The sequence below is a fragment of the Hippocampus zosterae genome, chromosome 3 (genome assembly GCF_025434085.1).
Source record: "Hippocampus zosterae strain Florida chromosome 3, ASM2543408v3, whole genome shotgun sequence".
Taxonomy (NCBI): Eukaryota; Metazoa; Chordata; class Actinopteri; order Syngnathiformes; family Syngnathidae; genus Hippocampus; species Hippocampus zosterae.
This window is the reverse complement of record NC_067453.1, coordinates 2,750,399-2,775,200: the sequence shown is the minus strand read 5'-3', so window position 1 is coordinate 2,775,200 and position 24,802 is coordinate 2,750,399.

Below are 24,802 nucleotides of genomic sequence, written 5' to 3'. Positions count from 1 at the left end.
CTGGATAATTAAAAAACAATAATGAAAAAAAATTGCTTTTTGAAGACATTTTAGGACTCCACGTACCTGCATATAAGATTCCACTGGCAGTGACCTTTAATGTGCTGAATTCACTTGAAAGTGACACAATTAACTGATCAATTACAACTTGGCAAATGAAGAAGAAATACCGCTTGGCAATAGAAACCACCGACTGTAATTGTGCGACAACAAAATAAAATCAATGAAATGACCCAGCCTAATTAACAAGGCCCCTCCTTCATGGCAGCCGGAAAAATGATTTAAGCCCTCTGTTAACAACTGTGAGGCGACAGAAGAGATACGGTAGCAGGACTGACAACGACACAAGGCCTGAGAGGGTCTCCAAGAGCAAACTTGAGTGTGCATGGTGAGTACTATCGCCATCTTGAAGTATGTAATGTTGGACATGTTTGGTGTTGCGCTTTGTACAATTAAGGGGAAAATATGAATTTTGACTCATTTTACATTGGACCACACACTTCCAAACCAGATGTCTGACAAAAATGCCATATTAAATCTGGACAAAACATGCAAAAAAAGTGCTCTCAACATATTTCATTTTTCATAATACATTTTTACTGTAGTGGTAAAAGAATCAATATTGTATGTGTGTAGTGTGGAGCAGGTGGAGTTTGCAGTGTGTCCACTAAAAAAGGAAAAGACTCCATCCATCCGCTTATCCCCACGAGGATCGCGGGCGTGCTGTCCTCAGACAGTAGGCGAGGTCCACGCTGAATTTCGTTGCCAGCCCCTTGCAGAGGTAAACACTCAACAAATTTAAATACTGAAGGCTTGAAACAATTTTTAGAAGAAAATCTTCCAATTGCTGCAACTCAAAAATGTTAACTTCAAGTCATATTTGTTAAATAAAAGCAAACCTGTTGTGTTTGGATGTCGTTATTCCAAATAATAATTAAGTTGGATTAATTGCATCATTTTAAGAATGCTTTCGGTTTAACATGAAAGTGTTTCCTTTATGTAAACCGTATTTGGAGATTAACTCATACCAGCCATTTCTGGACCAAGTCTGAAAAGACGTTTAAAAACGTCTTTGGGAGTGAATGAGTTAAAACAAATTGTAGTTTTGAATTTGTATTAAAGATTTCAAATTGCCATAATGAAAACATTTAAAACATAGTGCCGAAATAAAAGATATCCTTTATCCTTTATTCGTCCCACACTGGGGAAATTTACAGCCTGCAGCAGCAAGAATGTATGTAGAAAGAAGAAAGGAGAAAGAGAAAAAAAAACAACATCTTTCAATTAAATACAATATGAACACAAATGGATAAATCGCAGTACTATTTACAATTTTCCTTCACATCATTTAATTATTATTATTATTATGATTTTTATTTTTTATTCATCAGCCTGACAGCAGTCGGTAGGAACGAGCGTCGGTATCTCTCCTTCTTGCAGCGCGGGTGTAACAGTCTCTGGCTGAAGGAGCTACCAAGTGCTGTCAGGGCGGACTGGAGGGGGTGGGAGGGACTGGCCATCATAGCTTTTAGCTTAATTAGCTGACTAGAATTACGAAGACAGTGGAAGAAAAACATTTTTTTAACTGTATTAAAGTAAAAAAAAAACACACACACACACACATGAATTTTAAGTGTCGAATTATATTTGAATTATATTATATTGTGTACTGATGAGTCCACTCTTCACAGCAAAACAGAGTGTTCAATAAAACTTTTGGAATCTAAAAAACAAGAAAACACATTTGTGGCGTTGAATTTTTTTTTTTTGTGTGTCATTTAGGTGCCACGCACAGCACTTGTTTTTCAACATCAATTATTTTAATTATTTCAAAGGACATTTCAAAATGCTGTCACAGGAAGGAACCACGGTTCCGATGTTAGAGTCACAGAAGCGAAAATATGACCATCAAAGTTCTTCTTGATGAATTTGCCCTTCAGTGTGAGTGTGAGCTATTTTTCGACAGATTTTGTGAGAAGAGGGTAAATTTCGAAAGCTTTTGGTGTGATCTCCCGCTGAAGAGATGGAAGCAAGGAAGGTAGAATCAACCTGAATTTTGGTCACTGATTCAACCAAAATTTGCACCGCAGGCTCTGTGTGGCCATAGACTTTGAAGTGCATGTTTGATGTTGGTACCATGTTGGTCAAAAAAAAAAAAATCTGTCCAATGACAACATTCAGATAAGCAGGGAGTTATGACTCTTCTTCCCAGTCGCAGTCCTGGTGCCTCGTGGCAAGGCATGGAACCTGGGCCTCAACAATCTGACAGTGTTCAAAGAGCCAACTCTCCCATCATGTTCACCCGATAGACTTTCATTTACCCTCCCTTTTCACTCTCTTTTAGGGCATCATCAGTCACAATGAGCATTCTCAAGGTGTTCACTGTTGCCCTTGTGGTGTTAGGTAAGTCATCAAATGCTCAACTAGCAAGTAACAAAGACTAAGTGAAATGTCACCATGTAACAAAGATGTCAACTCTTTTTCACAGGGACGAGCTGTCTTTCTGTTCAGGTAAAGAGACAGGTGCCATCAAGAGCATATTTTACTCCAGATGAGCAGCGTCCGCCCGGACACCCACCGAGTGAGCCAGGGCACCCACCAGGTTCACCTGGGAAACCACCAGGTCCACCTGGGAAACCACCTGGTCCACCCGGACACCCACCAGGTCCACCTGGGAAACCACCTGGGAAACCACCTGCTCCACCAACACACCCACCAGGTCCACCCGGACACCCACCAGGTCCACCTGGGAAACCACCTGGTCCACCCGGACATCCACCAGGTCCTCCTGGGCAACCACCCGGTCCACCCAGACACCCACCTGGTCCACCCAGACACCCACCAGGTCCACCTGGGAAACCACCAGGTCCACCCGGACACCCCCCAGGTCCACCTAAACACCCACCTGGTCCACCTAAACACCCACCAGGTCCACCTGGGAAACCACCTGGTCCACCCGGACACCCACCTGGTCCACCCAGACACCCACCAGGTCCACCTGGGAAACCACCTGGTCCACCCGGACACCCACCTGGTCCATCCAGACACCCACCAGGTCCACCTGGGAAACCACCTGGCCCCCCCGGACACCCACCTGGTCCACCCAGACACCCACCAGGTCCACCTGGGAAACCACCAGGTCCACCCGGACACCCACCAGGTCCACCCAGACACCCACCAGGTCCACCTGGGAAACCACCAGGTCCACCCGGACACCCACCAGGTCCACCTGGGAAACCATTTTGGAAACCACATGGTCCACCCGGACACCCACCAGGTCCACCCAGATACCCACCTGGTCCACCCAGACACCCACCAGGTCCACCCAGATACCCACCTGGTCCACCCAGACACCCACCAGGTCCACCTGGGAAACCACCTGGGAAAGCACCTGGTCCATCCAGACACCCACCTGGTCCACCCGGGCACCCACCAGGTCCACCCAGACACCCACCAGGTCCACCTGGGAAACCACCAGGTCCACCCGGACACCCACCAGGTCCTCCTGGGAAACCACCCGGTCCACCCAGACACCCACCTGGTCCACCCGGACACCCACCAGGTCCACCAAGACACCCACCAGGTCCACCTGGGAAACCACCAGGTCCACCCGGACACCCCCCAGGTCCACCCGGACCCCCACCTGGTCCACCCAGACACCCACCAGGTCCACCTGGGAAACATCCTGGTCCACCCAGACACCCACCAGGTCCACCTGGGAAACCACCAGGTCCACTCGGGCACCCACCAGGTCCACCCAGACACCCACCAGGTCCACCTGGGAAACCACCAGGTCCACTCGGACACCCACCAGGTCCACCTGGGAAACCACATGGTCCACCCGGACACCCACCAGGTCCACCCAGACACCCACCAGGTCCACCTGGGAAACCACCAGGTCCACCCGGACACCCACCAGGTCCACCTGGGAAACCACATGGTCCACCCGGACACCCACCAGGTCCACCCAGATACCCACCTGGTCCACCCGGACATCCACCAGGTCCACCTGGGAAACCACCTGGTCCACCACATGGAATCACTGGAAGAGTTTGATTTATCCAACTGAGTGTAAACATCTCCAACATAATTGGAAATACATAAATAATTGGTGGTTATGTTCACATTCATTTTAAGGGCTGAAACATTGAAGGAATAATTGTTCGTAAAACATTTATTATAATGTTTTATTTGACATTTAATGATTGTTGTGTTGAGTTTGTTGGGTTTTGTGTGAAGTAGAGTTGGTAGAGTGGCTCCCAGCTTGTCACCGAAGATAAGAAGACCCAAAAGAGATGTGCTTAGACTGACTGTGCTGAAATCTCTGACCTCGTTGGAACTTTCCACAGACATTGTGTGTGTACTTTCCTTTGACATATATGATACCAAAATGAATAAAAGAGGGTTTAGGAGAGGCATCGTGTTATAGCTGTGGGAATTGTATGTGTGCTGTCCTCTTCTATTCTCCTTGCAAGCAAAAACAACATACAGACGTCTTCTCTCATCTTTTTTCAAGTACATAAATGCTATTTGAGCAATGAACCTGACAAACATTATTTCTTTTTTGAATGTTTCTCCAGAGCAGAAAATAATTTGAATTTCTTTCACGTAATTCCATTCATTTTGCTCTTCACTTTATGTTTGAGGAATCTATGAGCAAAATTGTATCATGTTTAAAATTTCATTTAATCTGGGCACATTTAAACATTTTGGTGCGTATCCAGCACCCCCAAATGCCTGTGCACAAAGGCGCCAGCCACCTGGAAGGAGGGCTGTTAAAGTCCACAATTAGCATGTCAATGCAGGTGGGCGATCACGGAGAAGAGGGTGGAACTCGGTCACAAAAGGGAAATGAATAATTTGGGAACAGCAGTTGAACAACAAAAGACAAGTTGAGAACACCCGTCCCGCCCAGGCGACATTGGCCATCTGCAAAGTCTGCAACATGTTAATTCAATGGAGACCAGACAGAAAAGGCGCCAACGTACTGGTGATTCAATGTTTACAAACAGGTAACCAATCACTACCGAGGGGCCGGACTGGGGGCGCGGGACGCAAATATCGGGGGCAGTGTTTTCCTTGCATGTTACAATAAAAGTCTGAATTGGCAAGAAGGAAGCTAGAGTGTGTGATCATCGGAGTAACTTGTCACGTTGCATGGTGGTGGTGGACCCCAAAAAGCAGGCAGGAGAGAGGAGCAGGGTGTATTTGAAGATGTGTATTGATAAAACACAGAAAACTAAATCCTAAGCAAACAAACTCCAAAGTAGCAAACAAAAATCATGACTGAAGATAAAACATAACAACCAAAACATGACTCAGACATGACAGTAGCAAAAGCAACAATGACCCGACACTGAGTGTGCGGGCAGGAGTCCTTTTATAGGCCTGATTAACTATGACCAACAGGTGTGCAGCTGCCAGGGGAGCTCGACAGTGACGTAACTAAACCGTCATTCGCTCTCAGATATCCGCTCCCGCCGATATTGAAGACAATTTTCCTGTGTGCCGAGTCATTTCTTTAACTTTGTCAGAGAAAATCTCTGACACTTTATAAAAGTTCCTTCAAAGACATTTACCGTATTTTCACGAGCATTCGGCGTACCGTATCGTTGGGTGCAGTCTTATTAAAGGGTGCTATTTCTGTATTTGACACATAGACAAAACGCACTGTAATATTGGGCACAGTTTTACAGTGGTAAAACATATGCCAGTTTAAACATGCGGCATGAATGCGCGCACGCTAAAACCATGTTAGCTTGAAGCATACGGTAGCATGCCAAGACATACGGATACACGCTAAAAACACATTTTTAAAAAGGCAACAGAAGCAAAACTGAGTTCGGTTGTATTTTAATTAGCCATCGTACAATGTACTCAAGTTTTTCGATCAATCATCACCCAGAAATGCATCAAAGTCCTCATCTTCTGTATCAAAATTGAACAATTGTGTAAGTACCGGTAATCCATCAAAAACGCCGGGCTCCCTCTCATTGTCAGTGTCACTCTCATTGCCATGTGGCTCCACAGAAATGATGCCAGCTTTGCCAAAAGCTCGAACAACAGTGCAGGCAGACACGTTCGTCCAAGCAGCCACAATCCATTCGCAAGTTGTGGCGTAACTCGCCCGGTGCTGCCTCTCACTCTTTGTAAAGTTGTTTTTGTCATGGATCATCCATTGTCCCCATGCCGCTCGCAACTTTACTTTGAACGCCCGGTTGATCCCGATGTCCAGCGGTTGGAGTTCTTTAGTCAAGCCTCCGGGAATAACGGCAAGCTCAGAGTTCATTTGCTTGACTTGGTTTTTCACCGCTGCTGTGAGATGGGCACGCATGCCAAAAGCATAACCGATGGCTTGAATTTTGAACTGAGCTTCGTAGGCGTGTCTCTTTGTAGAATTTATTTTCGGGGGTTCTTAGAAACCAAAACCAAAGTTGTTTCGCAACAATGCACATTGCCACACTCTATACAGGTGTGAGTACCTGCTTGGGGCGTCCCTTTAGCGTCCACTTACACGCCCACCCTTCACCCATTGGCGGACTGCTCCCCAGCATGCCTGTCCTCTCTCACGTCTGCCTTCTCTCTCTCTCTATCTCTCTCTCTCCATATATGTATATATACACGCCCACCCTTCACTGGTTGGCCGACTTCTTTGCCGCATGCCTGTACACACTCACTTCTGCCTTTTCTCTATATAAACAGTGTGTCGGCTATCAGTCAGGTTTTGGAACTCGGCGCATACACTAGACGCTCCTCATTATAGGGCGTCCTGTCCATTTTGGAGAAAATTTAAGACTTTTAATGGCGCCTTATAGTCGTGAAAATACGGTAATCGTTTTCATCTTTCCCCTCCGTGAGCCGTCACCTTACCGTGGTGGAGGGGTTTGTGTGTCCCAATGATCCTACAAGCTAAGTTGTCTGGGGCTTTATGCCCCTGGCAGGGTCACCCATGGCAACAGGTCCTAGGTGAGGGACCAGACAAAGCACGACTCATAAAACCCCTTATGATAAATAAAATCAACGTCACTCAGTTTCCCTTGCCTGGACGCGGGTCACCGGGTCCCCCCTCTGGAGCCAGGCCTGGAGGTGGGGCTCGTTGGCGAGCGCCTGGTGTCCGGGCCTACACCCATGGGGCCCGGCCGGGCTCAGCCCGAAGAGGCAACGTGGGTCCCCCTTCTCTGGTCTCACAACTCGTGGGAGGGGTCTAAGGGGTCGGGTGCAATGCGAGCTGGTCGGCAGCCAAAAGCGGGGACCCTGGCGGTCCGATCCTCGGCTGCAGAATCACCACCTGATGGTGAGTAGGCTCCGATGGTGGGGGAAGATGCCGGTCCGTCCTGTCAGACCCAAACGTATTGTGAGGGTTTGTTGGGAGCATCTGGCGGAATCCCCTGTCAGAAGGAGTTTCAACTCCCACCTCCGACAGAGCTTTTCCCATGTTCCGGGGGAGGCGGGGGACATTGAGTCCGAGTGGACCATGTTCCGTGCCTCTACTGTTGCGGCCAATCTGAGTTGTGGCCGTAAGGTGGTTGGTGCCTGTCGTGGCGGCAACGCCCGTACCCGCTGGTGGACACCAGCAGTAAAGGGATGCCGTCAAGCTGAAGAAGGAGTCCTATCGAGCCTTTATGGCCTGTGGGACCCCAGAGGCAGCTGACGGGTATCGACTGGCGAAGCGGAACACAGCTTCGGTGGCCGCCGAGGCAAAAACCCGAGCGTGGGAAGAGTTCGGTGAGGCCATGGAAGCCGACATCCGGACGGCTTTGAGGAAATTCTGGTCCACCATCCGACGTCTCAGGAGGGGAAAGCAGTGCACCACTAACACTGTGTACAGTGGGGATGGGGCGCTGCTGACTTCGACTCGGGACGTTGTAAACCGGTGGGCAGAGTACTTCGAAGACCTCCTCAACGACACCATCACTTCTTCCTTGGGGGAAGCAGTGTTTCGGAACCCTGAGGTGGGCTCTCCTACCTCTGTGGTTCAAGTCACCGATGTGGTTAAAAAGCTCCTCTGTGGCAAGACCCCAGGGGTGGATGAGATCCACCCGGAGTTCCTCAAGGCTCTGAATGTTGTGGGGCTGTCCTGGTTGACACGCCTCTGCAACATCGCGTGGTCAACGGGGAGAGTGCCTCTGGATTGGCAGACCGGGGTGGTAGTCCCTCTTTTTAAAAAGGGGAGCCGGAGGGTGTGTTCCAACTACAGAGGGATCACACTCCTAAGCCTCCCTGGTAAGGTCTATTCAGGGGTGCTGGAGAGAAGGGTCCGTCAGGAAGTCGAGCCTTAGATTGAGGAGGAGCAGTATGGTTTTCGTCCCGGCCATGGAACAGTGGACCAGCTCTACACCCTTAGCAGGGTCCTCGAGGGTATTTGGGAATTCGCCAACCAGTGTACATGTGTTTTGTGGACTTGGAGAAGGCGTTTGAGCGTTTGACCGTGTGCCTCGGGGAGTTTTGTGGGGGGTGCTTCGTGGGTATGGTGTACAGAACCCCCTGATACGGGCTGTTCGGTCACTATACCACCGATGTCAGAGTTATGTTCGCATTGCCGGCACTAAGTCGGAATCGTTTCCAGTGAGGGTAGGACTCCGCCAAGGATGCCCTTTGCCGCCAATTCTGTTCATAACCTTTATGGACAGTATTTCTAGGCGCAGCCGAAACGATGAGGGGGTCCATTTTGGTGGACTCAGTATTGCATCCCTGCTTTTTGCAGATGATGTGGTGCTGTTGGCTCCTTCAAACAGGGCTCTCGAACTCTCACTGAAGCGTTTCGTAGTCGAGTGTGAAGCCATTGGAATTAAAATCAGCACCTCCAAATCTGAAACCATGGTCCTCAGTCGGAAAAGGGTGCAGTGCCCCCTACGGGTCGGGGAGGAGATCTTGCCCCAAGTGGAGGAGTTCAAGTATCTTGGGGTCTTGTTCACGAGTGGGGGCAGGAGGAAGCGGGAGATCGACAGGCGTATCGATGCAGCATCTGCTGTGATGCAGACGTTGTATCGGTCTGTCGTGGTGAAGAAGGAGCTGTGCCAAAGGGCGAAGCTCTCAATTTACCGGTCGATCTACGTACCCTCATCTATGGTCACGAGCTATGTGTCGTGACCGAAAGAACAAGATCCCGGATACAAGCGGCCGAAATGAGTTTTCTCCGCAGGGTGTCCGGGCTTCTCCCTTAGTGATTAGGTGAGAAGCTCGGTCATCCGGGAGGGGCTTAGAGTCGAGCCGCTTCTCCTCCACATCGAGAGGAGCCAGATGAGCTGGCTTGGGCATCTGATTCGAATGCCTCCTGAGCGCCTCTCTGGTGAGGTGTTCCGGGCATGTTCCACCGGGAGGAGACCCTGAGGAAGACCCAGGACACGCTGGAGAGACTATGTCAACCAGCTGGCCTGGGAATGTCTCGGGATCCCCCGGGGAGAGCTGGAAGAAGTAGCTAGGGAGAGGGAAGTCTGGGCTTCCCTGCTAAAACTGTTGCCCCCGCGACCCGGCCCCGGATAAGCGGTAGAAGATAATAATAATAATATTACATTTTATTTATAAGCACCCAAGAACACTTTACAATAACAAAAAACAGAACCTCAAGGTTCTGGATGTTGTGGGGCTGTCCTGGTTGACACGCCTCTGCAACATCGCGTGGTCAACGGGGAGAGTGCCTCTGGATTGGCAGACCGGGGTGGTAGTCCCTCTTTTTAAAAAAGGGGGACCGGAGGGTGTGTTCCAACTACAGAGGGATCACACTCCTCAGCCTCCCTGGTAAGGTCTATTCAGGGATGCTGGAGAGGAGGGTCCGCCGGGAAGTCGAGCCTCAGATTGAGGAGGAGCAGTGTGGTTTTCGTCCCGGCCGTGGAACAGTGGACCAGCTCTACACCCTTAGCAGGGTTCTCGAGGGTATGTGGGAATTCGCCCAACCAGTCTACATGTGTTTTGTGGACTTGGAGAAGGCATTTGACCGTGTCCCTCGGGGAGTTCTGTGGGGGGTGCTTCGTGGGTATGGAGTACCGAACCCCCTGATACGGGCTGTTCGGTCACTATACCACCGATGTCAGAGTTTGGTCCGCATTGCCGGCAGTAAGTCGGAATCGTTTCCAGTGAGGGTAGGACTCCGCCAAGGCTGCCCTTTGTCACCGATTCTGTTCATAACCTTCATGGACAGAATCTCTAGGCGCAGCCGAAGTGTTGAGGGGGTCCGTTTTGGTGGCCTCAGTATTGCATCCCTGCTTTTTGCAGCTGTTGGCTCCTTCAAACAGGGCTCTCCAACTCTCACTGGAGCGTTTCGCAGCCGAGTGTGAAGCGGTTGGGATGAAAATCAGCACCTCCAAATCTGAAACTATAGTCCTCAGTCGGAAAAGGGTGCAGTGCCCCCTACGGGTCGGGGGGGAGATCTTGCCCCAAGTGGAGGAGTTCAAGTATCTTGGGGTCTTGTTCACGAGTGAGGGCAGTAGGGAGCGCGAGATCGACAGGCGGATCGGTGCAGCGTCTGCTGTGATGCAGACGTTGTATCGGTCTGTCGTGGTGAAGAAGGAGCTGTGCCAAAGGGCGAAGCTCTCAATTTACCGGTCGATCTACGTCCCAACCCTCACCTATGGTCACGAGCTATGTGTCGTGACCGAAAGAACAAGATCCCGGATACAAGCGGCCGAAATGAGTTTTCTCCGCAGGGTGTCCGGGCTTCTCCCTTAGTGATAAGGTGAGAAGCTCGGTCATCCGGGAGGGGCTCAGAGTCGAGCCACTTCTCCTCCACATCGAGAGGAGCCAGATGAGCTGGCTTGGGCATCTGATTCGAATGCCTCCTGAGCGCCTCTCTGGTGAGGTGTTCCGGGCATGTTCCACCGGGAGGAGACCCTGAGGAAGACCCAGGACACGCTGGAGAGACTATGTCAACCAGCTGGCCTGGGAATGTCTCGGGATCCCCCGGGGAGAGCTGGAAGAAGTAGCTAGGGAGAGGGAAGTCTGGGCTTCCCTGCTAAAACTGTTGCCCCCGCGACCCGGCCCCGGATAAGCGGTAGAAGATAATAATAATAATATTACATTTTATTTATAAGCACCCAAGAACACTTTACAATAACAAAAAACACAACCTCAAGGTTCTGGATGTTGTGGGGCTGTCCTGGTTGACACGCCTCTGCAACATCGCGTGGTCAACGGGGAGAGTGCCTCTGGATTGGCAGACCGGGGTGGTAGTCCCTCTTTTTAAAAAAGGGGGACCGGAGGGTGTGTTCCAACTACAGAGGGATCACACTCCTCAGCCTCCCTGGTAAGGTCTATTCAGGGATGCTGGAGAGGAGGGTCCGCCGGGAATTCGAGCCTCAGATTGAGGAGGAGCAGTGTGGTTTTCGTCCCGGCCGTGGAACAGTGGACCAGCTCTACACCCTTAGCAGGGTTCTCGAGGGTATGTGGGAATTCGCCCAACCAGTCTACATGTGTTTTGTGGACTTGGAGAAGGCGTTTGACCGTGTCCCTCGGGGAGTTCTGTGGGGGGTGCTTCGTGGGTATGGAGTACCGAACCCCCTGATACGGGCTGTTCGGTCACTATACCACCGATGTCAGAGTTTGGTCCGCATTGCCGGCAGTAAGTCGGAATCGTTTCCAGTGAGGGTAGGACTCCGCCAAGGCTGCCCTTTGTCACCGATTCTGTTCATAACCTTCATGGACAGAATCTCTAGGCGCAGCCGAAGTGTTGAGGGGGTCCGTTTTGGTGGCCTCAGTATTGCATCCCTGCTTTTTGCAGCTGTTGGCTCCTTCAAACAGGGCTCTCCAACTCTCACTGGAGCGTTTCGCAGCCGAGTGTGAAGCGGTTGGGATGAAAATCAGCACCTCCAAATCTGAAACCATGGTCCTCAGTCGGAAAAGGGTGGAGTGCCCCCTCCAGGTCGGGGGGGAGATCTTGCCCCAAGTGGAGGAGTTTAAGTATCTTGAGGTCTTGTTCACGAGTGAGGGCAGGAGGGAGCGCGAGATCGACAGGCGGATCGGTGCAGCGTCTGCTGTGATGCGGACGTTGTATCGGTCTGTCGTGGTGAAGAAGGAGCTGAGCCAAAGGGCGAAGCTCTCAATTTACCGGTCGATCTACGTTCCAACCCTCATCTATGGTCACGAGCTATGGGTCGTGACCGAAAGAACGAGATCCCGGATACAAGCGGCCGAAATGAGTTTTCTCCGCAGGGTGTCCGGGCTCTCCCTTAGAGATAAGGTGAGAAGCTCGGTCATCCGGGAGGGGCTCCGAGTCGAGCCGCTTCTCCTCCACATCGAGAGGAGCCAGATGAGGTGGCTTGGGCATCTGATTCGGATGCCTCCTGAACGCCTCCCTGGTGAGGTGTTCCGGGCATGTCCCACCGGGAGGAGACCCCGAGGAAGACCCAGGACACGCTGGAGAGACTATGTCACCCAGCTGGCCTGGGAACGCCTCGGGATCCCCCGGGGAGAGCTGGAAGAAGTAGCTAGGGAGAGGGAAGTCTGGGCTTCCCTGCTAAAGCTGTTGCCCCCGCGACCCGGCCCCGGATAAGCGGTAGAAGATGGATGGATGGATGGATGGACAAAACAATACGGGTTGAGCAGCGGCAGCCAAAACGCGCCAGCGTTCACTCAACCCGAAGGTCAGAAAGAAACCACAGGGGAGGGAGAGAGGGAGAAAAAACCCACATTCGAGCTACCCTCATTTTGAGGATAATTTGAGCGAGCCAAAAAAAACTCCAGCATAAGCATATGACAGTTACAACAGGTCACAAGACATAAAAAATGAAGACGGTGAATCAAGGGAATGTATGAGGGAGGGGGTAATGGTGGGGGACTAGCTTCCGTGCATATTTTCATCAGGGGAAGGTCGAGATAGCAGATGTTGTTTTGGTAGCAGGCTGCCCAAGAATTTAAGACAGCCTTGAGTCCGTGGCTTATGTCTCTTTAGTGGCATCGATCAGCCAAATCCATGATTTCAGTCAGTAATTGAACACGGATTCCAGTTTTCTCCAAGTTGTTGTGAAACCCGCAACAGTTTGTGGTTGAGCACAGTCTGAGTCTGAGTGTTGGACATCCGCGTTATGCCATCCTTAGACCGGCAGCCTCGTCCAGTAGAGCCGCTCCCGTCGGTTGAATTTTCGATAGATCAGAAAGCTGCTCACACCAAACGGCAGCATACCTGTTATCGGAAGGCCGAAAATGTAGATGTCGTCCAAATCCTCAACGGACAGTGTTGACAGGCACACCATTCTCCGCTTCCTCCAAGGATCTAGGGTGTACCCAGCAGCAAAAGTCCCCGAGGGGCAAGTAGGCTCCCCACTGCCTGCTCTTCTCATCGAGAAAATATTGTCGATTGCATCGAGAGACCAGCCAACCAATTCCATGTTTGTTTTTAGGATGAAAATACGACAGGAGGCTAGGAAAAGTCAGACATAAGACAGCACAAGGACTGAGTCGCGAGCAGGGAAGGGTGGTGTGGGGTAGGGGACAGCGCAGAAAGCAAAAAGCGTCCGCCTTTGTCGAGAGCCAAGCAAGAATGGATAGATGGAATGTTTTCATCTTTTTTCCAATTAAAAATGGCATTGATTTATTTAGTTGAAATAGTTGTTATATTTAATATTTCTTTACTTTTTCCCATTTCTATTTCTCTAACTTTGAATTTAAAGTAATGCTTCTTTGCAATGGATTCATTTCAATATAAAAGAGTATCTGGACGGCAGGTTTGCTGACCAAGTTACAATTCATCATTCAACAGATTATTATTGACATCATTTCCAGAAAGCACATAATTTATTATTTTTTAAAAATAATTTTAATTTAATCATGATTCCAAAATAAATTGCAAACAGAATGGTGAAACCAATCATAAGTCAATTGGTTCTCTTGGAATTCAGGAATCTCCATGTCACTTTGACTGAGTTGTTCGCTAATGAAAGCAGTGCTCTAAAATCTTTTGTGTTGGCATGTTTTTTTGATAATTGATCAATAAGGTCATCAGGAATATCAATAAAATATCCCCCAGTATGAATTGTGCCTCTTTATATTTTGCACTTCTATACTATATGTGTGGCTCTGTGGATCAGTGGTTAGCGCGTCGACCTCACAGTGCAGAAGTACCGGGTTCATTTCCAGCTCTGGCCTCTCTCTACACCACTTCCCGGACATCACTCTCCTGCCTCGCCACAAATACATCCACCGTGAGTCTCCTCGGGCCTTTGACCTCAATGGCTCCAAAGGCATCACCTCTTTTTGGTGATGCTCCCGCCGGCCGCCCGAAAACACTTGCCGGTCCGTGGACCATCGTGTGTTGGCCGGCCTGGCTAGGTCGGCTAATGGTCCTCGCAACAGCGATATTGCCGGTAAAAACTTCGGACTACTCAACATCCGTTGGGAAGGGATATCTTATCAGGATATCCTCAATGACAGTATGCTTGATTTCCTTTGTTTAAATGAGACTTGCCAAACTCCTGGTTACTTTTTCCAGCTTTACTTTGTAAATACTTTGTATTTGTGTGACATCATAGGGATGGGAGGAGCCAGGTTGGGGGGAATATTGGCTCCGGGACTTAGTCTGAGTGAGGAGAGCATGGGCGTGAGTTGTGGCGAACAGCAACTCCTTGAATGCGTGTGTTTATTACTTATTTGGTTATTAAAAATGATTAAGAGTATCAGCGACTGCGAGCATCCTTCTCTCCGCTACTGGGGGGCATTACATTGGTGTCAGAAGTTTTGGATTCACCTGTCGCACTCCCATTTTTGCGTAAGGATGTTCGGCGACTCCGGTACTCGGCGGAAGTTGAAGGAAGAGGCCGTTCCGTGCGGCGATCCCATTACCCGGCGGACGGTAAAGGATGAAGCCGTACCGTGCGTGATTGATATGCCTGAGTCGAGTTGCAACGGGCGCGGTCGCCATGAAGCTGTTGATTCGCGCCAAAATGAGCGCGGGCCCGCCAAAACGGAGATACGCCATGACGTAGCGGCAGGTGCCGCCGCCATCGCAATGGATGTAAACATGCATGGCGGCGCTCTTGGGCTCGCGTGGCCCTCCATGAAAGCTCTTGAATTCTCCGGGAAAGGGAGTTGGGAGGCTTATAGAGCACAGTTCGAGTTGGTGGCCGACTCAGCGGGTTGGTCGGACAAGGTGAAAGGGGTGCAGTTAGCACTTTCGCTGACGGAGGAGGCTACATCCTGTCTGCTGCTGCTGAGCCCCGGAGAGAGACTCGATTAGAGCGCCCTGGTGGGTGCTTTGCAGAGGCGCTTTGAGGAGTTTAATTTGAGGGACTCTTTGCGCTGTGAGTTCAAGCAGCGTGATCGACATCCCGGTGAGCCACTCCGTTGTCTTGCTCATGAGATCGAGAGCCTGGGTCGGCGCGCATATACTGGAATGCCAAATGAGATCCAAAATGAACTGATACGCGATCAGTTCATCCAAGCTCTCAGACCGGATGAGCTGCGCCTGCACATCCAGCTTGCCCACTCGGCAGCCCTGGGAGAGGCACTCTCTCTCGCTACAGAGTGGGAGATTGCAACCAAGGGGGCGCTACAGACATCCGCCTGCCCCGTTTTGGCCACCTCGTTGTCGGAAGGGGAGGAACCCAGGCCAGCGTGGTTGGAGAAGCTGGTGTGCGCAATAAAGACCCGCCCAGCACAGCAGGAGGAAAGACGCGGACATCGTGCAGGCCCCGCTGTCTGCTGGGGTTGTGGACAGCGGATGACCTGCATCTGCTGCGGCGCTGCCCAAAGTTGTTGAACCAGCAGGGAAACAGAAAAGGGTCCGTGTAGCCCCGACAACGCGGACCCCTACAGTTGTTACCCGGGAACTGCAACCCGCATTCGGAGAGAAAGCTATAACGGTGGGCTGGACGGATGGAGCGCCCATGGAGAGGGTTGCTATGGACATTATGGGCCCTTTCCCCGTGACGGACAGAGGGAACCGTTACGTGCTATGTGCGATGGACTATTTTACTAAGTGGCCCGAGGCATACGCACTGCGAGACCAAGAGGCGGAGACAGTGGCGGATGCGCTACTGGAGGGCATGTTCTGTCGGTTTGGGACTGCAGATATCCTCCACAGTTACCAAGGTAGAAATTTTGAGTCCAAAGTTTTTGCTGCTCTTTGTAAACGCCTGGACATGCAGAAAACACGCACCACACCTTTGCATCCGCAGAGCGATGGTCTTGTATGAACGATTTAACTGCACCATGCAGCAGCAGCTCGCCATCCTCACCTCCAAACACCAACGTGATTGGGACCAGCACATTCCGCTGGTACTGATGGCTTATCGTTCAGCGGTCCAAAGTTCCACGAGCTGTACTCCTGCTCTGCTGATGCTGGGCCGGGAAATTCGGACACCGGCAAAGATGGCGTTTGGAAGACCTCCCGGCAGCTCAGAGGACCAGCCGGGGCTGGAGTATGCCCGGAAACTGCAGGATCGGCTGGAGGCAGCGCACGCATTCGCACGGGACCAGCTGGAGAAAGACGGCGCACTTCAAAAGCGAAACTATGACGTGCGGAGCAAGGGGCGGAACTTCCAGACTGGGGAACTGGTTTGGGTGTATACACCTAAAAGAACAAAAGGGTGCTGCCCCAAGCTAGACAGCCATTGGGACGGTCCATGTAGGGTACTTGAGCGGGTGGGGGAGGTAGTTTATCGTGTGGCAGTTCCCCCCAGGGGCAGAAAGGTTGCCCTACATCGGGACAGGTTGGCCCCCTACCGGGGCAGCGGTGTTCCTGTATTTGAGGCGGGGTCCGCTTCATCCGCCAGTTCAGAACATGTGGTGGATCCATGTTCCTCAGATCCCACCAATGTTGTCCCGAGCCAGTCAGCTGAAGGTGGTATTGACTCAGAGCCACACCGACCACAGAGACGGAGACGAAGACCACGACGGCTGGAGGACTTTTTTGTTGAACCCTCGGGGCGAGGGTTTCATAAAGGGGAGGGCAGTGTAATATCTGTTTCTTGTATTTGTGTGACATCATAGGGAGGGTAGGAGCCAGGTTGGGGGGAATATTGGCTCCGGGAGTTAGTCTGAGTGAGGAGCGCATGGACGTGAGTTGTGGCGAACCGCAACTCCTTCACTGTGTGTGTTTATTACTTATTTGGTTATTAAAAATGATTAAGAGTATCAGCGACTGCGAGCATCCTTATCTCCGCTACTGAGGGGCATTACACTAGTCTTCCAAGATTTGTTTAATAATGAATAATAATAATACATTTTATCTATAAGCGCCTTTCAAGACACCCAAGGACACTTTACAATAGCAAAAAAACACAAAACAATACGGGTTGAGCAGCAGCACCCAAAACGCACCAGTGTTCACTCAACCCGGAAGTCAGAAAGAAACCACAAGAAAAAAAACACGCTCGAACTACCCTCATTCCTTTGAGGATAATTTGAGTTAGGCAAAAAACTCCTGCACAAGCATAAGACAGTTACAACAGGTCACAAGACATAAACAATGAAGACGGTGAAATAAGGGAATGTATGAAGGAGGGGGTGATGGTGGTGGACTAGCTTCCGTGCATACTTTCATCAGGGGAATATCGAGATAGCAGATGTTGTTTTGGTAGCAGGCTGCCCAAGAATTTAAGATAGCCTTGAGTCCGTGGCTTATGTCTCTTGAGTGGCGTCGATCAGCCAAATCTATGATTTCAGTCAATATTTTACTTATCCAAACCCCACAGCTCGGGTTGCGGATGTGGTTTCGCGATATTATTCTGTGAGAAGTGGAAAGTCCTTCCAGTCTCTCTCAATGCACTCTCCTCGTTTAAATGCCTTGGCTGTTAAATATCCGGACCCACTCCCACAATCATTGTCACAGGCTACCGTGCCCTCAAACCTCATTGCGACTTTTTAAATGAATTGTCTGCTATCCTCACCCATCTCTCCTGTCTCTCAACAAATATAATTATACTGGGTGATTTCCATATACACATGGATAATACTACCCTTCCTCTTACCATGGACTTGGCTTCTTCACTTGACAGTTTTGGTTTACATCAGTTTGCGGGCTTCCCCACACACATTAAAGGTCACACCCTGGATCTAATTTGCTGCTCTGGTCTTACCCCCTCCAACTGTACTGCTGATGAACTTCAATCTCCAAATCACCTCGTATCATCTCTTACCATATTATGATAGACATCAATGTTTACTCCCTCGCTTTATGCATCGCCGCCCTGACTGCGGACTGAGATTACTCTCCTTATGGTTTGGTTTCCCGATAAAACTCTGGTCTCCCCAACATTCTCAATAAGGCCCGCTTCTGTCAAATCCCTCTCTGTCTTTTTTCCTCGGTCTGCCCCCATGTGGACCCCTTATATCCATTCCATTATATCCAAAATTCAGCAGCTTGAAAGACTCTACAGGGAAACTTCTCTCACTAATCACAAGGACATCTACACAGCTCAAGGACTCCATCTCTCAAGTTAAATCACAATACTACTCTGGACTCATCTGCTCTAATATTGGAAATACTAAGACTCTCTTTTCTCTCTGTAACAATAGCATTCAACCCCCTGTCTTCCTACCTCCCCCACTTTCATTCATCTGACACCTGCAACGCTCTGCTCCTATGTTTCAATGAGAAAGTTGATATAATCCACCAGCACCTGGGCTCCTCTGTACCCCTCCCCACCTCTTGTCAACCATTACCCTTTTTTGAACTCCCCCATTCTTCAATAATCTCAGACTTCATTCTCAAATCCAAGAATGCTTCCTGTCAATTAGACCCCCTCCCCATAGTCCTGTTCAAATCCTACTGACCCTCTCTGCTTCACTTTATCTCAATCATTCTTCATTCTTCATTGTCCACTGGAATTGTTCTCTGTCAGTCCAATCCAGAAAAAAAACCTCACACCACTGCTATCCTTGTACACAGTCTCGTCACCTCCCTTATTGATTATTGCAATTCACTTGTTTTGGTGCCTATCACAAATTACTCCATAATTTTCAACTGTTCCAGAATCCTTCAGCCCGGATCATCACCCAAACCCCCTCCTTTCATCACATCACCCCCATCCTCCGACAGCTCCACTGGCTCCCTGTCACATTTAGATATAACTTCTAAATAAATCCTTCTCTATATATTTAAGGCATCCATAACATTGTCTTTCCCTACCCATATGTCTGATCTTCTTCAAATTTCCGTTCCCTCTCGTTCCCACTGGTCCTCATTCTCCCTCCACCTGTGTACCCTCTGCCCATCTCAGCACAATGGTGTGCAGGGCTTTCAGCTGCTCTGCCCCCAAACTCTGGAACTTACTTCCACTCAACATCCATAATACTGATTCTCCTCACACATTCAAATCTCAAAAGCCACCTATTCGAAATTGCATACTCAATTTAAATTTACGTATTTTCACGACTATAAGGCGCCATTAAAAGTCTTACATTTTCTCCAAAATGGACAGGACGCCTTATAATGCGGAGAGTCTCGTGTATGGGCGGAGTTCCAAAGCCTGACTGAGAGCGCTTCTGGCCGACACTCTGTTTATATAGCGAAAAGGCGGAGTGAGCGACGACAGGCATGCGGAAGTCCGCCAATGAGGTGAAGGGTGGGCGTGTAAGAGGAAGCTAAAGGCATGTCCCTAGCAGGTACCAGTCGCCAATGAGGTGAAGGGTGGGCGTGTAAGAGGTGAAGAGAAAAACGTGAGTAGATTGTAAATTGGCTAAATAAAGTACAGCATAACTCAGTTTTGCTTCCGTTGCCTTTTTAAAAGCGTGCGTTCATGCATGCCGTATGTTTAAGCTGGCGTATGTTTTACCTTGCCTGGCTGCGCCCAATAATACAGTACGTTTTGTGTATGTGTCAAATACAGAAGTAGCACCCCTTACTGAGACTGCGCCCAACAACACGGTGCGCCGAATGGTCGTGAAAATACGGTAATCTCTTCTTTTATTATTTATGTATAACCTGTATAAAAAAATAATAATAATTTAAAAAAAATCCTCGTCTCACCCCCCCTCGGGTGGTGTCTGTCCCTCATTCAGCTCGGGTCCTCTCCCAGAGGCCAGGAAGCTTGAGGGTTCTGCGCAGTATCCTTGCTGTCCCCAGCACTGCACATTTCTGGACTGAGATGTGGAGGTGTACATTAAAACTGTACCATTTATTTTGTGAATGCAAACACTTTGTGGGTAGAAAGAAGAAATAAGAAAAACAATCTTCTGTAGACTGTAAATTTCCCAGTGTGGGACAAATAAAGATTATCTTATCTTAAAATTCACTGCAATAAAGAGTCGCTTGCATGTCTTCTGTGAGGACACCGTACCCACCAGAACTCTGTGGTGTTTTTCCAACAACAAGCCATGGATTAATCCCGACATAAAGGCCCTCCTGAAGGAGAAGAAGAGAGCTTTTCTGTCGAGAAACAGAGAGGAGCTGAAGGCCGTGCAGATTCGGCTGAGAAGAAAGATCAGGGAGGGGAAGAAGATATACAGGATGAAATTGGAGGACCAGTTACAGGCCAGCAATGTCACTGGTGTCTGGAGGGGCCTGAAAACCATCTCAGGCCATGACAGCCCAAAGACATTGACTGAGAGGGACAAGGACTGGGCAGATGGACTGAACCGTTTTTTCAACCGTTTCGACCAGTCGTCTGTCCCTTCCCCCAGCCACCAACTGCAACCACTCTCACTGAGGACTTCTTCTCCTCCCCCTCCTCTTTCGACCAGCTCTCATCAACCCAGCCTGTCACCTGGTTCCTGCCTGTCCGTCACAACAGAGCAGGTGAGGAACCAACTGAGGAAGATGAATGTGAGGAAGGCAGCAGCTCCGGACAAGATCAGTTCCCGGCTCCTCAGAACCTGCTCTGACCAGCTGTGTGACATTGTCCAGCACATGTTCAACCTGAGCCTGAAGCTGGGCAGAGCTCCACAGCTGTGGAAAACTTCGTGCCTGGTCCCACTGCCCAAGACCCTCCACCCTAAGGAGCTTAACAGCTACAGACCGCGCTGACGTCTCACCTGATGAAGACGCTGGAGAGACTCGTCCTTGCCCAACTTCGACCGCTGGTGAGCCCGGCACTGGACCCGCTGCAGTTTGCCTATCAGCCTGGCATCGGCGTGGAAGACGCCATTATCTACCTCCTCCACTCAGTGCTGTCACACTTGGAGAAGGCTGGGAGCACTGTGAGAATCATGTTCTTTGATTTCTCCAGTGCCTTCAACACCATCCAGCCCAACTTACTGGGGGGCAAACTGCAGAACGCCAGAGTGGACCACCATCTCACAGCATGGATCATAGACTACCTCACAAATCGGCCGCAGTACGTGAGGTTGCAGAGCTGGGAGTCGGACAGGCTTCTCTGCAGCACTGGAGCGCCGCAGGGGACTGTTATGGCTCCATTCCTGTTCATCCTCTATACTTCGGACTTCAGACACGCCACTCCAAACTGCCACCTTCAGAAGTTCTCCGATGACTCTGCGATTGTTGGCTTCATTACAGAGGGGGACGATCGGGAGTACAGGGGACTGACAAAGGACTTTCTGGAGTGGTGCCAGCAGAATCTCCTCCAGATCAACCCTAGGAAAACTAAGGAGTTGGTTGTGGATTTCTGCAGGAAACAGTCCTCACCATCACCGATGAACATCCAGGGTATAGACATAGAGAGGGTGACCTCCTACAAGTACCTTGGTGTTCTTCTGAACAACAAACTGGACTGGTCTACAAACACGGACTCCCTGATTAGGAAAGGACAGAGCCGACTCTTCCTACTCAGCAAACCGAGGTCTTTTGGGGTTCAGGGGTCGCTCCTTAAGACTTTCTATAACTCAGTGGTGGCCTCGGCCATCCATTATGGCATTGTCCGCTGGTCAGGCAGCATCTCAGCCCGGGACAGAAAGAGACTGGAGCGACTGGTCAGGAAGGCCAGTTCTGCCCTGGGTTGCTCCCTTGACACTCTGGAGGAGGTGGGCAACAGAAGGATGCTAACTAAGCTAAAAGCTATGATGGCCAGTCCCTCCAACCCCCTCCAGCCCGCCCTGACAGCACATGGTAGCTCCTTCAGCAAGAGACTGTTACACCCGCGCTGCAAGGAGAGACACCGACGCTCCTTCCGACTGACTGCTGTCAGGATGCTGAATAAAAATAACAACAATAATAATAATAATAATAATAATAATTAAATTATGTGAAAGACAATTGTAAATAGCACAGCGATTTATCCATTTTGTGTTTGTACTGCACTTAATCGAACGGTGGTTGTTGTTTTTTTTTCTTCTTCTTTCATCTTTATACCTACATTCTTGCTGCTGGAAGCTGTAAATTTCCCCAGTGTGGGACAAATAAAGGATATCTTAATGTCGCCGTTTTGGATCCAATGACAGAAAATAGCTGCACGGACACAATTATTCTGTCGAATCGAGCGGGAGTTACATGAGTTAGCGCTACTGCAGGCTTCCGTATCGTCTCCACCTCCCTCCCTGTGCTTTGCAACTTCAAATAACTGCACCACCATCATTACAAGTCCAAATGAAATGAATGCAATAATTTACATCGAACCTTAATTGAGTACTGTACCAACCTTTGGTGGGCTGGATTAAAAAGATCAATGGGCCAGACCCGCGGGCCGTAGTTTGACCACCTCTGATTTAGACCCTTTCAAACTTATGTGAGTTTCGTCCACGAGAGAGAACCCACCAGGGCATTAGAATCGTAATTTTAACCACTAGAGACAACGAGAGAGAACTACAGTTGAGTTAGCCCTTTAAATAATGGTAATTTCATAATTAGACACAAGAGCACAGGTCTCTTTCGCGGTCCGAGGGTCAAATGCAGCGCGCAGGGCATTTGTTTGAGGCCCGTGCCTTGACATGAAAGTTTGACGTCAGTGCGCCCAGGGCGAGTTTGATATGGCTGCTCTATGTGTTAGCACTACCTCCATGCTAAATAGTTAGGTCAGTCTCATTCGAAGGCCAACAGCTTCGGAGCTCCCAGACTATCACGGCAATGTGACCGTGTCCACGGTATTTTGAGTAAATAGAAAAATTGATCACTCGGGGGGGGGGGGGGGGGCGATTGACCTAAACCTATTTTAATACAATTTATATTATTTTGTCAGTCTTATTAAAGTTTTGCATCACTGATTTTTAATAACAGTCGTTTTTGAGACTTTTTTTCAAATGTGGATCAAACATGGCTCATGAAAGATGTGGCTTGGTTAAAGTTAAATTAAGGCTGATATCAGGAACCTGTTATGGCCCAGCGTAGGACTGGAGTAGGGCCAGATATGGATATACAATGCGGCTCAGATCTGGACCTCATGCGGCCGATATCATGGATGCCAGACGTGGGCCACTGCAGGACCGTCATTCATTGAGGTATGTGGGCCAAGTGTATGTGCCGTGTCTGCCCCAGAGCTGGGCCAGACCAATTTTGCTGACTGGGTACCCCCTATTGCTGCTTTGATGTGATGGCAGCAACACCCATATTTGAGACAACAGTTCCTCTCTTGATGTTATACATATTCTCTCGAGGGGTCCTGAAAATGGGGGCGGGGGGGGGGGGGGGTGAAGGGGGCACTAAAGGTGATTGTAATCACAGGAAACAGGATATACCTTCAACAGCATATTAAATTCTTTCTTCCAAATCTTTGAACAGATCCAGCAACGGAGGGGGTAGAAAATCACAGTAAAGAATAAATTCCTGAACAATGAAGTCCTTTGAGACTGTTTGTGATTATGGGGTCTATAAATAAATGTGACTTCACGACGATGGAGGGCAAATTTTGACTGTACCAGATCTTTTTTTATTTTAATTAATGCACATGTTGAAGTGGAATCCACTTGGAATGGAGAGGTCATATACTCCCAGCGCCAGGGCACCCACCCCCATGTGTTAAACATGCCAGCTTGTTAAAAAAAGCTCACTTTGCATACCTAAGTATCGGGCATGAAAGTGAGTCGGCGGCCCAGAGTTTTAGTCAAGCCAAGTCAAGTCAACTGTATTTATAGAGCACTTTCAAACAGCCATCGCTGCACACAAAGTGCTGTACATGGAGCAATTTAACATATAATATTAACAGTAAAACAAATCAGTATTAAAGACGGTAGAAGGCACCAAACAGTAAAACCAAGATCAAATCTAAGTCATACTGAGTCGAATGCCAAAGAATACAAGTGAGTTTTCAGGAGGGCTTTGAAAATGGGCAGCGAGGAGGCTTGCCGAATGTTCAGTGGGAGGTCATTCCAAAGAGAGGGACCCACAACAGAAAAGGCTCGATCCCCTCTGAGCCTCAGTTCAACAAATAGGATCTTGAAAATAACTAAAATGTATGGGGAGCCAGTGAAGGGATGCCAGAGTAGGAGTTATGTGCTCCCTCTTACGAGTACCAGTCAAGAGGCGAGCAGCGGCATTGTGGACCAGCTGAAGACGCTTAATGGAGGACTGGCTGACTCCAAAGTAAAGGGCATTGCAGTAATCGAGCCGGGATGTGACAAAGGCATGAATTACTGTCTTAAAGTGTTCATGAGAGAGGAGAGGTTTTATTTCGGCCAGCTGTCGAAGGTGAAAGAAGCTGGATTTAACAACGGCACCAATTTGCCGATCAAGTTTGAAATCACTCTCCAGTTTAAGATAATATATCCTTTATTTGTCCCACACTGGGGGAATTTACAGCCTCCAGCAGCAAGAAGTTAAAGGCCCAAGTTTGAGACTGTTGACAAAAGATAAGGAGACAGGGGGAACAAGTCTACAGGATGGGATGTACATGGGCCACTGGGACCAAACAGTATCACCTCTGTCTTCTTTTCATTGAATTTCAAGAAATTTTGTGCCATCCGGGTTTTGATTTCTTCCAGGCAAGATATGAGTGGCCTTAATGAGAAGGCGTCTTTTTTGCTCAGTGGGACATAAATCTGACAGTCA